Raw genomic sequence first — 17,932 nt, 5'->3', positions numbered from 1 at the left:
AATCCTGAGATAATGCGAAAAAAGCAATAAAAATGTATTCCAACATAATTCCTAATCCAAACGTGCAAAATGTCTAAATATATCTGTGATATTGAATCAATGTGAGTTTTACTAGAAACGATTGTTTTTCTATGGTTTGCAACTACAAAAATTAGGTTTTACTCAATATGACTGTATACTGTAACACTCAATATGACAGTTATTTGAACATAACTTCTAAACCACACATGAAAAATTGCTAATAATGCCTGAAATAATGCATCTTCGAGAGTTTTGTTCGAAACATATGCTATTTAAAATCTTGCAAATGCAAAAAGTAGTTTTTTATTCAATAAGACAGTAATGTTCCTACAATCCTGAGATAATGCGAAAAAAGCAATAAAATGTATTCAAACATAACTTCTAAACAACACATGCAAAATGGCTTATAATGTCTGGAGATATTCATCTTTGTCAGTTGTACTAGAAAAATGATCATTTGTAAGGTTTGCAAAGACATAAAGTTGTTTTGTAATTCAAAACAGATGTATATTTGTCATACTAAATATGAAAGGTTTATAGATATAACTCCAAAACCAAACATAATATCTGTCCAAAATAGCCTGTAATATTGAATTTATGTGAGTTTTACAAGAATCAAATTTTTTGGAAAGGTTCACAAATACAGAAATTAGGTTTTATTCACTATGACAGTATACTGTCACACTCAATAAGAAAGTTCTTGAAACATAATTCCAAAAATACACATGCAAAATGTCTAATAACGCCTGAAGTTATGTATCTTTAAGGGTTTTACTGGAAAGAAACATTTGACAAGGTTTGCAAAAACAAAAAGTAAAGTTTTACTCAATTTGACAGTTTTATACATACAATCCTGAGATAATGCGAAAAAAGCAATAAAAATGTATTACACCACAATTCCTAATCCAAACGTGCAAAATGTCTAAATATATCTGTGATATTGAATGAATGTGAGTTTTACTAGAAACGATTGTTTTTCTATGGTTTGCAACTACAACAATTAGGTTTTACTCAATATGACGGTATACTGTAATACTCAATATGACAGTTATTTGAACATAACTTCTAAACCACACATGAAAAATTGCTAATAATGCCTGAAATAATGCATCTTCGAGAGTTTTGTTCGAAACATATGCTTTTTAAATTCTTGCAAATGTAAAAAGTAGTTTTTTATTCAATAAGACAGTAATGTTCCTTCAATCCTGAGATAATGCGAAAAAAGCAATTAAAATGTATTCAAACATAAGTTCTAAACAACACATGGAAAATGGCTTATAATGTCTGGAGATATTCATCTTTGTCAGTTGTACTAGAAAAATGATCATTTGTAAGGTTTGCAAAGACATAAAGTTGTTTTGTAATTCAAAACAGATGTATATTTGTCATACTAAATATGAAAGGTTTATAGATATAACTCCAAAACCAAACATAATATCTGTCCAAAAAAGCCTGTAATATTGAATTGATGTGAGTTTTACAAGAATCAAGTTTTTTGGAAAGGTTCACAAATACAGAAATTAGGTTTTATTCACTATGACAGTATACTGTCACACTCTATAAGAAAGTTCTTGAAACATAATTCCAAAAATAAACATGCAAAATGTCTAATAACGCCTGAAGTTATGTATCTTTAAGAGTTTTACTGGAAAAAAACATTTTACAAGGTTTGCAAAAACAAAAAGTAATGTTTTACTCAATTTGACAGTATTATACTTACAATCCTGAGATAATGCGAAAAAAGCAATAAAAATGTATTCCAACATAATTCCTAATCCAAACGTGCAAAATGTCTAAATATATCTGTGATATTGAATCAATGTGAGTTTTACTAGAAACGATTGTTTTTCTATGGTTTGCAACTACAAAAATTAGGTTTTACTCAATATGACTGTATACTGTAACACTCAATATGACAGTTATTTGAACATAACTTCTAAACCACACATGAAAAATTGCTAATAATGCCTGAAATAATGCATCTTCGAGAGTTTTGTTCGAAACATATGCTTTTTAAAATCTTGCAAATGCAAAAAGTAGTTTTTTATTCAATAAGACAGTAATGTTCCTACAATCCTGAGATAATGCGAAAAAAGCAATAAAATGTATTCAAACATAACTTCTAAACAACACATGCAAAATGGCTTATAATGTCTGGATATATTCATCTTTGTCAGTTGTACTAGAAAAATGATCATTTGTAAGGTTTACAAAGACATAAAGTTGTTTTGTAATTCAAAACAGATGTATATTTGTCATACTAAATATGAAAGGTTTATAGATATAACTCCAAAACCAAACATAATATCTGTCCAAAATAGCCTGTAATATTGAATTTATGTGAGTTTTACAAGAATCAAATTTTTTGGAAAGGTTCACAAATACAGAAATTAGGTTTTATTCACTATGACAGTATACTGTCACACTCAATAAGAAAGTTCTTGAAACATAATTCCAAAAATACACATGCAAAATGTCTAATAACGCCTGAAGGTATGTATCTTTAAGGGTTTTACTGGAAAGAAACATTTGACAAGGTTTGCAAAAACAAAAAGTAAAGTTTTACTTAATTTGACAGTTTTATACATACAATCCTGAGATAATGCGAAAAAAGCAATAAAAATGTATTACACCACAATTCCTAATCCAAACGTGCAAAATGTCTAAATATATCTGTGATATTGAATGAATGTGAGTTTTACTAGAAACGATTGTTTTTCTATGGTTTGCAACTACAAAAATTAGGTTTTACTCAATATGATTGTATACTGTAACACTCAATATGACAGTTATTTGAACATAACTTCTAAACCACACATAAAAAATAACTAATAATGCCTGAACTAATGCATCTTCGAGAGTTTTGTTCGAAACATATGCTTTTTAAAATCTTGCAAATGCAAAAAGTAGTTTTTTATTCAATAAGACAGTAATGTTCCTTCAATCCTGAGATAATGCGAAAAAAGCAATTAAAATGTATTCAAACATAACTTCTAAACAACACATTGAAAAATGGCTTATAATGTCTGGAGATATTCATCTTTGTCAGTTGTACTACAAAAATGATCATTTGTAAGGTTTGCAAAGACATAAAGTTGTTTTGTAATTCAAAACAGATGTATATTTGTCATACTAAATATGAAAGGTTTATAGATATAACTCCAAAACCAAACATAATATCTGTCCAAAAAAGCCTGTAATATTGAATTTATGTGAGTTTTACAAGAATCAAGTTTTTTGGAAAGGTTCACAAATACAGAAATTAGGTTTTATTCACTATGACAGTATACTGTCACACTCTATAAGAAAGTTCTTGAAACATAATTCCAAAAATACACATGCAAAATGTCTAATAACGCCTGAAGTTATGTATCTTTAAGAGTTTTACTGGAAAGAAACATTTTACAAGGTTTGCAAAAACAAAAAGTAATGTTTTACTCAATTTGACAGTATTATACTTACAATCCTGAGATCATGCGAAAAAAGCAATAAAAATGTATTCCAACATAATTCCTAATCCAAACGTGCAAAATGTCTAAATATATCTGTGATATTGAATCAATGTGAGTTTTACTAGAAACGATTGTTTTTCTATGGTTTGCAACTACAAAAATTAGGTTTTACTCAATATGACTGTATACTGTAACACTCAATATGACAGTTATTTGAACATAACTTCTAAACCACACATGAAAAATTGCTAATAATGCCTGAAATAATGCATCTTCGAGAGTTTTGTTCGAAACATATGCTTTTTAAAATCTTGCAAATGCAAAAAGTAGTTTTTTCTTCAATAAGACAGTAATGTTCCTACAATACTGAGATAATGCGAAAAAAGCAATAAAATGTATTCAAACATAACTTCTAAACAACACATGGAAAATGGCTTATAATGTCTGGAGATATTCATCTTTGTCAGTTGTACTAGAAAAATTATCATTTGTAAGGTTTGCAAAGACATAAAGTTGTTTTGTAATTCAAAACAGATGTATATTTGTCATACTAAATATGAAAGGTTTATAGATATAACTCCAAAACCAAACATAATATCTGTCCAAAAAAGCCTGTAATATTGAATTTATGTGAGTTTTACAAGAATCAAGTTTTTTGGAAAGGTTCACAAATACAGAAATTTGGGTTTATTCACTATGACAGTATACTGTCACACTCTATAAGAAAGTTCTTGAAACATAATTCCAAAAATACACATGCAAAATGTCTAATAACGCCTGAAGTTATGTATCTTTAAGAGTTTTACTGGAAAGAAACATTTGACAAGGTTTGCAAAAACAAAAAGTAATGTTTTACTCAATTTGACAGTATTATACTTACAATCCTGAGATAATGCGAAAAAAGCAATAAAAATGTATTCCAACATAATTCCTAATCCAAACGTGCAAAATGTCTAAATATATCTGTGATATTGAATGAATGTGAGTTTTACTAGAAACGATTGTATTTCTATGGTTTGCAACTACAAAAATTAGGTTTTACTCAATATGACTGTATACTGTAACACTCAATATGACAGTTATTTGAACATAACTTCTAAACCACACATGAAAAATTTCTAATAATGCCTGAAATAATGCATCTTCGAGGGTTTTGTTCGAAACATATGATTTTTAAAATCTTGCAAATGCAAAAAGTAGTTTTTTATTCAATAAGACAGTAATGTTCCTACAATCCTGAGATAATGCGAAAAAAGCAATAAAATGTATTCAAACATAACTTCTAAACAACACATGCAAAATGGCTTATAATGTCTGGAGATATTCGTCTTTGTCAGTTGTACTAGAAAAATTATCATTTGTAAGGTTTGCAAAGACATAAAGTTGTTTTGTAATTCAAAACAGATGTATATTTGTCATACTAAATATGAAAGGTTTATAGATATAACTCCAAAACCAAACATAATATCTGTCCAGAAAAGCCTGTAATATTGAATTGATGTGAGTTTTACAAGAATCAAGTTTTTTGGAAAGGTTCACAAATACAGAAATTAGGTTTTATTCACTATGACAGTATACTGTCACACTCAATAAGAAAGTTCTTCAAACATAATTCCAAAAATACACATGCAAAATGTCTAATAACGCCTGAAGTTATGTATCTTTAAGAGTTTTACTGGAAAGAAACATTTGACAAGGTTTGCAAAAACAAAAAGTAATGTTTTACTCAATTTGACAGTATGATACCTATAATCCTGAGATAATGCGAAAAAAGCAATAAAAATGTATTCCAACAAAATTCCTAATCCAAACGTGCAAAATGTCTAAATATATCTGTGATATTGAATCAATGTGAGTTTTACTAGAAACGATTGTTTTTCTATGGTTTGCAACTACAAAAAATTAGGTTTTACTCAATATGACTGTATACTGTAACACTCAATATGACAGTTATTTGAACATAACTTCTAAACCACACATGAAAAATTGCTAATAATGCCTGAAATAATGCATCTTCGAGAGTTTTGTTCGAAACATATGCTTTTTAAAATCTTGCAAATGCAAAAAGTAGTTTTTTATTCAATAAGACAGTAATGTTCCTACAATCCTGAGATAATGCGAAAAAAGCAATACAAATGTATTCAAACATAACTTCTAAACAACACATGCAAAATGGCTTATAATGTCTGGAGATATTCATCTTTGTCAGTTGTACTAGAAAAATGATCATTTGTAAGGTTTGCAAAGACATAAAGTTATTTTATCATTCAAAACAGATGTATATTTGTCATACTAAATATGAAAGGTTTATAGACATAACTCCAAAACCAAACATAATATCTGTCAAAAAAAAGCCTATAATATTAAATTTATGTGAGTTTTACAAGAATCAAGTTTTTTGGAAAGGTTCAAAAATACAGAAATTAGGTTTTATTCACTATGACAGTATACTGTCACACTCAATAAGAAAGTTCTTGAAACATAATTCCAAAAATACACATGCAACATGTCTAATAACGCCTGAAGTTAAGTATCTTTAAGGGTTTTACTGGAAAGAAACATTTGACAAGGTTTGCAAAAACAAAAGTAAAGTTTTACTCAATTTGACAGTTTTATACATACAATCCTGAGATAATGCGAAAAAAGCAATAAAAATGTATTACACCACAATTCCTAATCCAAACGTGCAAAATGTCTAAATATATCTGTGATATTGAATGAATGTGAGTGTTACTAGAAACGATTGTTTTTCTATGGTTTGCAACTACAAAAATTAGGTTTTACTCAATATGATTGTATACTGTAACACTCAATATGACAGTTATTCGAACATAACTTCTAAACCACACATGAAAAATTGCTAATAATGCCTGAAATAATGCATCTTCGAGAGTTTTGTTCGAAACATATGCTTTTTAAATTTTTGCAAATGCAAAAAGTAGTTTTTTATTCAATAAGACAGTAATGTTCCTTCAATCCTGAGATAATGCGAAAAAAGCAATTAAAATGTATTCAAACATAACTTCTAAACAACACATGCAAAATGGGTTATAATGTCTGGAGATATTCATCTTTGTCAGTTGTACTAGAAAAATTATCATTTGTAAGGTTTGCAAAGACATAAAGTTGTTTTGTAATTCAAAACAGATGTATATTTGTCATACTAAATATGAAAGGTTTATAGATATAACTCCAAAACCAAACATAATATCTGTCCAAAAAAGCCTGTAATATTGAATTTATGTGAGTTTTACAAGAATCAAGTTTTTTGGAAAGGTTCACAAATACAGAAATTAGGTTTTATTCACTATGACAGTATACTGTCACATTCAATTAGAAAGTTCTTCAAACATAATTCCAAAAATACACATGCAAAATGTCTAATAACGCCTGAAGTTATGTATCTTTAAGAGTTTTACTGGAAAGAAACATTTGACAAGGTTTGCAAAAACAAAAATTAATGTTGTACTCAATTTGACAGTATTATACTTATAATCCTGAGATAATGCGAAAAAAGCAATAAAAATGTATTCCAACAAAATTCCTAATCCAAACGTGCAAAATGTCTAAATATATCTGTGATATTGAATCAATGTGAGTTTTACTAGAAACGATTGTTTTTCTAATGTTTGCAACTACAAAAATTAGGTTTTACTCAATATGACTGTATACTGTAACACTCACTATGACAGTTATTTGAACATAACTTCTAAACCACACATGAAAAATTGCTAATAATGCCTGAAATAATGCATCTTCGAGAGTTTTGTTCGAAACATATGCTTTTTAAAATCTTGCAAATGCAAAAAGTAGTTTTTTATTCAATAAGACAGTAATGTTCCTACAATCCTGAGATAATGCGAAAAAAGCAATAAAATGTATTCAAACATAACTTCTAAACAACACCTACAAAATGGCTTATAATGTCTGGAGATATTCATCTTTGTCAGTTGTACTAGAAAAATAATCATTTGTAAGGTTTGCAAAGACATAAAGTTGTTTTGTAATTCAAAACAGATGTATATTTGTCATACTAAATATGAAAGGTTTATAGATATAACTCCAAAACCAAACATAATATCTGTCCAAAAAAGCCTGTAATATTGAATTTATGTGAGTTTTACAAGAATCAAGTTTTTTGGAAAGGTTCACAAATACAGAAATTAGGTTTTATTCACTATGACAGTATACTGTCACACTCTATAAGAAAGTTCTTGAAACATAATTCCAAAAATACACATGCAAAATGTCTAATAACGCCTGAAGTTATATATCTTTAAGAGTTTTACTGGAAAGAAACATTTTACAAGGTTTGCAAAAACAAAAAGTAATGTTTTACTCAATTTGACAGTATTATACTTACAATCCTGAGATAATGCGAAAAAAGCAATAAAAATGTATTCCAACATAATTCCTAATCCAAATGTGCAAAATGTCTAAATATATCTGTGATATTGAATCAATGTGAGTTTTACTAGAAACGATTGTTTTTCTATGGTTTGCAACTACAAAAATTAGGTTTTACTCAATATGACTGTATACTGTAACACTCAATATGACAGTTATTTGAACATAACTTCTAAACCACACATGAAAAATTGCTAATAATGCCTGAAATAATGCATCTTCGAGAGTTTTGTTCAAAACATATGCTTTTTAAAATCTTGCAAATGCAAAAAGTAGTTTTTTATTCAATAAGACAGTAATGTTCCTACAATCCTGAGATAATGCGAAAAAAGCAATAAAATGTATTCAAACATAACTTCAAAACAACACATGCAAAATGGCTTATAATGTCTGGAGATATTCATCTTTGTCAGTTGTACTAGAAAAATGATCATTTGTAAGGTTTGCCTAGACATAAAGTTGTTTTGTAATTCAAAACAGATGTATATTTGTCATACTAAATATGAAAGGTTTATAGATATAACTCCAAAACCAAACATAATATCTGTCCAAAAAAGCCTGTAATATTGAATTTATGTGAGTTTTACAAGAATCAAATTTTTTGGAAAGGTTCACAAATACAGAAATTAGGTTTTATTCACTATGACAGTATACTGTCACACTCAATAAGAAAGTTCTTGAAACATAATTCCAAAAATACACATGCAAAATGTCTAATAACGCCTGAAGTTATGTATCTTTAAGGGTTTTACTGGAAAGAAACATTTGACAAGGTTTGCAAAAACAAAAAGTAAAGTTTTACTCAATTTGACAGTTTTATACATACAATCCTGAGATAATGCGAAAAAAGCAATAAAAATGTATTACACCACAATTCCCAATCCAAACGTGCAAAATGTCTAAATATATCTGTGATATTGAATGAATGTGAGTTTTACTAGAAACGATTGTTTTTCTATGGTTTGCAACTACAAAAATTAGGTTTTACTCAATATGATTGTATACTGTAACACTCAATATGACAGTTATTTGAACATAACTTCTAAACCACACATGAAAATTTGCTAATAATGCCTGAAATAATGCATCTTCGAGAGTTTTGTTCGAAACATATGCTTTTTAAAATTTTGCAAATGCAAAAAGTAGTTTTTTATTCAACAAGACAGTAATGTTCCTACAATCCTGAGATAATGCGAAAAAAGCAATAAAATGTATTCAAACATAACTTCTAAACAACACATGCAAAATGGCTTATAATGTCTGGAGATATTCATCTTTGTCAGTTGTACTAGAAAAATTATAATTTGTAAGGTTTACAAAGACATAAAGTTGTTTTGTAATTCAAAACAGATGTATATTTGTCATACTAAATATGAAAGGTTTATAGATATAACTCCAAAACCAAACATAATATCTGTCCAAAAAAGCCTGTAATATTGAATTTATGTGAGTTTTACAAGAATCAAGTTTTTTGGAAAGGTTCACAAATACAGAAATTAGGTTTTATTCACTATGACAGTATACTGTCACACTCTATAAGAAAGTTCTTGAAACATAATTCCAAAAATACACATGCAAAATGTCTAATAACGCCTGAAGTTATGTATCTTTAAGAGTTTTACTGGAAAGAAAAATTTTACAAGGTTTGCAAAAACAAAAAGTAATGTTTTACTCAATTTGACAGTATTATACTTACAATCCTGAGATAATGCGAAAAAAGCAATAAAAATGTATTCCAACATAATTCCTAATCCAAATGTGCAAAATGTCTAAATATATCTGTGATATTGAATCAATGTGAGTTTTACTAGAAACGATTGTTTTTCTATGGTTTGCAACTACAAAAATTAGGCTTTACTCAATATGACTGTATACTGTAACACTCAATATGACAGTTATTTGAACATAACTTCTAAACCACACATGAAAAATTGCTAATAATGCCTGAAATAATGCATCTTCGAGAGTTTTGTTCGAAACATATGCTTTTTAAAATCTTGCAAATGCAAAAAGTAGTTTTTTATTCAATAAGACAGTAATGTTCCTACAATCCTGAGATAATGCGAAAAAAGCAATAAAATGTATTCAAACATAACTTCTAAACAACACATGTAAAATGGCTTATAATGTCTGGAGATATTCATCTTTGTCAGTTGTACTAGAAAAATGATCATTTGTAAGGTTTGCAAAGACATAAAGTTGTTTTGTAATTCAAAACAGATGTATATTTGTCATACTAAATATGAAAGGTTTATAGATATAACTCCAAAACCAAACATAATATCTGTCCAAAAAAGCCTGTAATATTGAATTTATGTGAGTTTTACAAGAATCAAATTTTTTGGAAAGGTTCACAAATACAGAAATTAGGTTTTATTCACTATGACAGTATACTGTCACACTCAATAAGAAAGTTCTTGAAACATAATTCCAAAAATACACATGCAAAATGTCTAATAACGCCTGAAGTTATGTGTCTTTAAGAGTTTTACTGGAAAGAAACATTTGACAAGGTTTGCAACAACAAAAAGTAATGTTTTACTCAATTTGACAGTATTATACTTACAATCCTGAGATAATGCGAAAAAAGTAATAAAAATGTATTCCAACATAATTCCTAATCCAAACGTGCAAAATGTCTAAATATATCTGTGATATTGAATCAATGTGAGTTTTACTAGAAACAATTGTTTTTCTATGGTTTGCAACTACAAAAATTAGGTTTTACTCAATATGACTGTATACTGTAACACTCAATATGACAGTTATTTGAACATAACTTCTAAACCACACATGAAAAATTGCTAATAATGCCTGAAACAATGCATCTTCGAGAGTTTTGTTCGAAACATATGCTTTTTAAAATCTTGCAAATGCAAAAAGTAGTTTTTTATTCAATAAGACAGTAATGTTCCTACAATCCTGAGATAATGCGAAAAAAGCAATAAAAATGTATTCAAACATAACTTCAAAACAACACATGCAAAATGGCTTATAATGTCTGGAGATATTCATCTTTGTCAGTTGTACTAGAAAAATGATCATTTGTAAGGTTTGCAAAGACATAAAGTTGTTTTGTAATTCAAAACAGATGTATATTTGTCATACTAAATATGAAAGGTTTATAGATATAACTCCAAAACCAAACATAATATCTGTCCAAAATAGCCTGTAATATTGAATTTATGTGAGTTTTGCAAGATTCAAATTTTTTGGAAAGGTTCACAAATACAGAAATTAGGTTTTATTCACTATGACAGTTCTTGAAACATAATTCCAAAAATACACATGCAAAATGTCTAATAACGCCTGAAGTTATGTATCTTTAAGAGTTTTATTGGAAATAAACATTTGACAAGGTTTGGAAAAACAAAAAGTAAAGTTTTACTCAATTTGACAGTATTATACATACAATCCTGAGATAATGCGAAAAAAGCAATAAAAATGTATTACACCACAATTCCTAATCCAAACGTGCAAAATGTCTAAATATATCTGTGATATTGAATCAATGTGAGTTTTACTAGAAACAATTGTTTTTCTATGGTTTGCAACTACAAAAATTAGGTTTTACTCAATATGACTGTTTACTGTAACACTCAATATGACAGTTATTTGAACATAACTTCTAAACCACACATGAAAAATTGCTAATAATGCCTGAAATAATGCATCTTCGAGAGTTTTGTTTGAAACATATGCTTTTTAAAATCTTGCAAATGCAAAAAGTAGTTTTTTATTCAATAAGACAGTAATGTTCCTACAATCCTGAGATAATGCGAAAAAAGCAATAAAATGTATTCAAACATAACTTCTAAACAACACATGCAAAATGGCTTATAATGTCTGGAGATATTCATCTTTGTCAGTTGTACTAGAAAAATGATCATTTGTAAGGTTTGCAAAGACATAAAGTTGTTTTGTAATTCAAAACAGATGTATGTTTGTCATACTAAATATGAAAGGTTTATAGATATAACTCCAAAACCAAACATAATATCTGTCCAAAAAAGCCTGTAATATTGAATTTATGTGAGTTTTACAAGAATCAAGTATTTTGGAAAGGTTCACAAATACAGAAATTAGGTTTTATTCACTTTGACAGTATACTGTCACACTCAATAAGAAAGTTCTTCAAACATAATTCCAAAAATACACATGCAAAATGTCTAATAACGCCTGAAGTTATGTATCTTTAAGAGTTTTACTGGAAAGAAACATTTTACAAGGTTTGCAAAAACAAAAAGTAATGTTTTACTCAATTTGACAGTATTATACTTACAATCCTGAGATAATGCGAAAAAAGCAATAAAAATGTATTACACCACAATTCCTAATCCAAACGTGCAAAATGTCTAAATATATCTGTGATATTGAATCAATGTGAGTTTTACTAGAAACGATTGTTTTTCTATGGTTTGCAACTACAAAAATTAGGTTTTACTCAATATGATTGTATACTGTAACACTCAATATGACAGTTATTTGAACATAACTTCTAAACCACACATGAAAAATTGCTAATAATGCCTGAAATAATGTATCTTCGAGAGTTTTGTTCGAAACATATGCTTTTTAAAATCTTGCAAATGCAAAAAGTAGTTTTTTATTCAATAAGACAGTAATGTTCCTACAATCCTGAGATAATGCGAAAAAAGCAATAAAATGTATTCAAACATAACTTCTAAACAACACATGCAAAATGGCTTATAATGTCTGGAGATATTCATCTTTGTCAGTTGTACTAGAAAAATGATCATTTGTAAGGTTTGCCAAGACATAAAGTTGTTTTGTAATTCAAAACAGATGTATATTTGTCATACTAAATATGAAAGGTTTATAGATATAACTCCAAAACCAAACATAATATCTGTCCAAAAAAGCCTGTAATATTGAATTTATGTGAGTTTTACAAGAATCAAATTTTTTGGAAAGGTTCACAAATACAGAAATTAGGTTTTATTCACTATGACAGTATACTGTCACACTCAATAAGAAAGTTCTTGAAACATAATTCCAAAAATACACATGCAAAATGTCTAATAACGCCTGAAGTTATGTATCTTTAAGAGTTTTACTGGAAAGAAACATTTTACAAGGTTTGCAAAAACAAAAAGTAATGTTTTACTCAATTTGACAGTATTATACTTACAATCCTGAGATAATGCGAAAAAAGCAATAAAAATGTAGTCCAACATAATTCCTAATCCAAATGTGCAAAATGTCTAAATATATCTGTGATATTGAATCAATGTGAGTTTTACTAGAAACGATTGTTTTTCTATGGTTTGCAACTACAAAAATTAGGTTTTACTCAATATGACTGTATACTGTAACACTCAATATGACAGTTATTTGAACATAACTTCTAAACCACACATGAAAAATTGCTAATAATGCCTGAAATAATGCATCTTCGAGAGTTTTGTTCAAAACATATGCTTTTTAAAATCTTGCAAATGCAAAAAGTAGTTTTTTATTCAATAAGACAGTAATGTTCCTACAATCCTGAGATAATGCGAAAAAAGCAATAAAATGTATTCAAACATAACTTCAAAACAACACATGCAAAATGGCTTATAATGTCTGGAGATATTCATCTTTGTCAGTTGTACTAGAAAAATGATCATTTGTAAGGTTTGCCAAGACATAAAGTTGTTTTGTAATTCAAAACAGATGTATATTTGTCATACTAAATATGAAAGGTTTATAGATATAACTCCAAAACCAAACATAATATCTGTCCAAAAAAGCCTGTAATATTGAATTTATGTGAGTTTTACAAGAATCAAATTTTTTGGAAAGGTTCACAAATACAGAAATTAGGTTTTATTCACTATGACAGTATACTGTCACACTCAATAAGAAAGTTCTTGAAACATAATTCCAAAAATACACATGCAAAATGTCTAATAACGCCTGAAGTTATGTATCTTTAAGGGTTTTACTGGAAAGAAACATTTGACAAGGTTTGCAAAAACAAAAAGTAAAGTTTTACTCAATTTGACAGTTTTATACATACAATCCTGAGATAATGCGAAAAAAGCAATAAAAATGTATTACACCACAATTCCTAATCCAAACGTGCAAAATGTCTAAATATATCTGTGATATTGAATGAATGTGAGTTTTACTAGAAACGATTGTTTTTCTATGGTTTGCAACTACAAAAATTAGGTTTTACTCAATATGATTGTATACTGTAACACTCAATATGACAGTTATTTGAACATAACTTCTAAACCACACATGAAAATTTGCTAATAATGCCTGAAATAATGCATCTTCGAGAGTTTTGTTCGAAACATATGCTTTTTAAAATCTTGCAAATGCAAAAAGTAGTTTTTTATTCAACAAGACAGTAATGTTCCTACAATCCTGAGATAATGCGAAAAAAGCAATAAAATGTATTCAAACATAACTTCTAAACAACACATGCAAAATGGCTTATAATGTCTGGAGATATTCATCTTTGTCAGTTGTACTAGAAAAATTATCATTTGTAAGGTTTACAAAGACATAAAGTTGTTTTGTAATTCAAAACAGATGTATATTTGTCATACTAAATATGAAAGGTTTATAGATATAACTCCAAAACCAAACATAATATCTGTCCAAAAAAGCCTGTAATATTGAATTTATGTGAGTTTTACAAGAATCAAGTTTTTTGGAAAGGTTCACAAATACAGAAATTAGGTTTTATTCACTATGACAGTATACTGTCACACTCTATAAGAAAGTTCTTGAAACATAATTCCAAAAATACACATGCAAAATGTCTAATAACGCCTGAAGTTATGTATCTTTAAGAGTTTTACTGGAAAGAAACATTTGACAAGGTTTGCAACAACAAAAAGTAATGTTTTACTCAATTTGACAGTATTATACTTACAATCCTGAGATAATGCGAAAAAAGTAATAAAAATGTATTCCAACATAATTCCTAATCCAAACATGCAAAATGTCTAAATATATCTGTGATATTGAATCAATGTGAGTTTTACTAGAAACAATTGTTTTTGTATGGTTTGCAACTACAAAAATTAGGTTTTACTCAATATGACTGTATACTGTAACACTCAATATGACAGTTATTTGAACATAACTTCTAAACCACACATGAAAAATTGCTAATAATGCCTGAAACAATGCATCTTCGAGAGTTTTGTTCGAAACATATGCTTTTTAAAATCTTGCAAATGCAAAAAGTAGTTTTTTATTCAATAAGACAGTAATGTTCCTACAATCCTGAGATAATGCGAAAAAAGCAATAAAAATGTATTCAAACATAACTTCAAAACAACACATGCAAAATGGCTTATAATGTCTGGAGATATTCATCTTTGTCAGTTGTACTAGAAAAATGATCATTTGTAAGGTTTGCAAAGACATAAAAGTGTTTTGTAATTCAAAACAGATGTATATTTGTCATACTAAATATGAAAGGTTTATAGATATAACTCCAAAACCAAAGATAATATCTGTCCAAAATAGCCTGTAATATTGAATTTATGTGAGTTTTACAAGAATCAAATTTTTTGGAAAGGTTCACAAATACAGAAATTAGGTTTTATTCACTATGACAGTTCTTGAAACATAATTCCAAAAATACACATGCAAAATGTCTAATAACGCCTGAAGTTATGTATCTTTAAGAGTTTTATTGGAAAGAAACATTTGACAAGGTTTGGAAAAACAAAAAGTAAAGTTTTACTCAATTTGACAGTATTATACATACAATCCTGAGATAATGCGAAAAAAGCAATAAAAATGTATTACACCACAATTCCTAATCCAAACGTGCAAAATGTCTAAATATATCTGTGATATTGAATCAATGTGAATTTTAATAGAAACAATTGTTTTTCTATGGTTTGCAACTACAAAAATTAGGTTTTACTCAATATGACTGTATACTGTAACACTCAATATGACAGTTATTTGAACATAACTTCTAAACCACACATGAAAAATTGCTAATAATGCCTGAAATAATGCATCTTCGAGAGTTTTGTTTGAAACATATGCTTTTTAAAATCTTGCAAATGCAAAAAGTAGTTTTTTATTCAATAAGACAGTAATGTTCCTACAATCCTGAGATAATGCGAAAAAAGCAATAAAATGTATTCAAACATAACTTCTAAACAACACATGCAAAATGGCTTATAATGTCTGGAGATATTCATCTTTGTCAGTTGTACTAGAAAAATGATCATTTGTAAGGTTTGCAAAGACATAAAGTTGTTTTGTAATTCAAAACAGATGTATATTTGTCATACTAAATATGAAAGGTTTATAGATATAACTCCAAAACCAAACATAATATCTGTCCAAAAAAGCCTGTAATATTGAATTGATGTGAGTTTTACAAGAATCAAGTTTTTTGGAAAGGTTCACAAATACAGAAATTAGGTTTTATTCACTATGACAGTATACTGTCACACTCAATAAGAAAGTTCTTGAAACATAATTCCAAAAATACACATGCAAAATGTCTAATAACGCCTGAAGTTATGTATCTTTAAGAGTTTTATTGGAAAGAAACATTTGACAAGGTTTGCAAATACAAAAAGTAAAGTTTTACTCAATTTGACAGTATTATACATACAATCCTGAGATAATGCGAAAAAAGCAATAAAAATGTATTACACCACAATTCCTAATCCAAACGTGCAAAATGTCTAAATATATCTGTGATATTGAATCAATGTGAGTTTTACTAGAAACGATTGTTTTTCTATGGTTTGCAACTACAACAATTAGGTTTTACTCAATATGACTGTATACTGTAATACTCAATATGACAGTTATTTGAACATAACTTCTAAACCACACATGAAAAATTGCTAATAATGCCTGAAATAATGCATCTTCGAGAGTTTTGTTCGAAACATATGCTTTTTAAATTCTTGCAAATGCAAAAAGTAGTTTTTTATTCAATAAAACAGTAATGTTCCTTCAATCCTGAGATAATGCGAAAAAAGCAATAAAATGTATTCAAACATAACTTCTAAACAACACCTACAAAATGGCTTATAATGTCTGGAGATATTCATCGTTTTCAGTTGTACTAGAAAAATGATCATTTGTAAGGTTTGCAAAGACATAAAGTTGTTTTGTAATTCAAAACAGATGTATATTTGTCATACTAAATATGAAAGGTTTATAGATATAACTCCAAAACCAAACATAATATCTGTCCAAAAAAGCCTGTAATATTGAATTGATGTGAGTTTTACAAGAATCAAGTTTTTTGGAAAGGTTCACAAATACAGAAATTAGGTTTTATTCAAGATGACAGTATACTGTCACACTCTAAAAGAAAGTTCTTGAAACATAATTCCAAAAATACACATGCAAAATGTCTAATAACGCCTGAAGTTATGTATCTTTAAGAGTTTTACTGGAATGAAACATTTTACAAGGTTTGCAAAAACAAAAAGTAATGTTTTACTCAATTTGACAGTATTATACTTACAATCCTGAGATAATGCGAAAAAAGCAATAAAAATGTATTCCAACATAATTCCTAATCCAAACGTGCAAAATGTCTAAATATATCTGTGATATTGAATCAATGTGAGTTTTACTAGAAACGATTGTTTTTCTATGGTTTGCAACTACAACAATTAGGTTTTACTCAATATGACTGTTTACTGTAATACTCAATATGACAGTTATTTGAACATAACTTCTAAACCACACATGAAAAATTGCTAATAATGCCTGAAATAATGCATCTTCGAGAGTTTTGTTCGAAACATATGCTTTTTAAAATCTTGCAAATGCAAAAAGTTGTTTTTTATTCAATAAGACAGTAATGTTCCTACAATACTGAGATAATGCGAAAAAAGCAATAAAATGTATTCAAACATAACTTCTAAACAACACATGCAAAATGGCTTATAATGTCTGGAGATATTCATCTTTGTCAGTTGTACTAGAAAAATGATCATTTGTAAGGTTTGCAAAGACATAAAGTTGTTTTGTAATTCAAAACAGATGTATATTTGTCATACTAAATATGAAAGGTTTATAGATATAACTCCAAA

The sequence above is a fragment of the Nerophis ophidion genome, linkage group LG17 (genome assembly GCF_033978795.1).
Source record: "Nerophis ophidion isolate RoL-2023_Sa linkage group LG17, RoL_Noph_v1.0, whole genome shotgun sequence".
In the NCBI taxonomy this organism is placed as follows: Eukaryota; Metazoa; Chordata; class Actinopteri; order Syngnathiformes; family Syngnathidae; genus Nerophis; species Nerophis ophidion.
The sequence above is the reverse complement of the archived record's forward strand: the minus strand, read 5'-3'. Positions refer to the sequence as shown.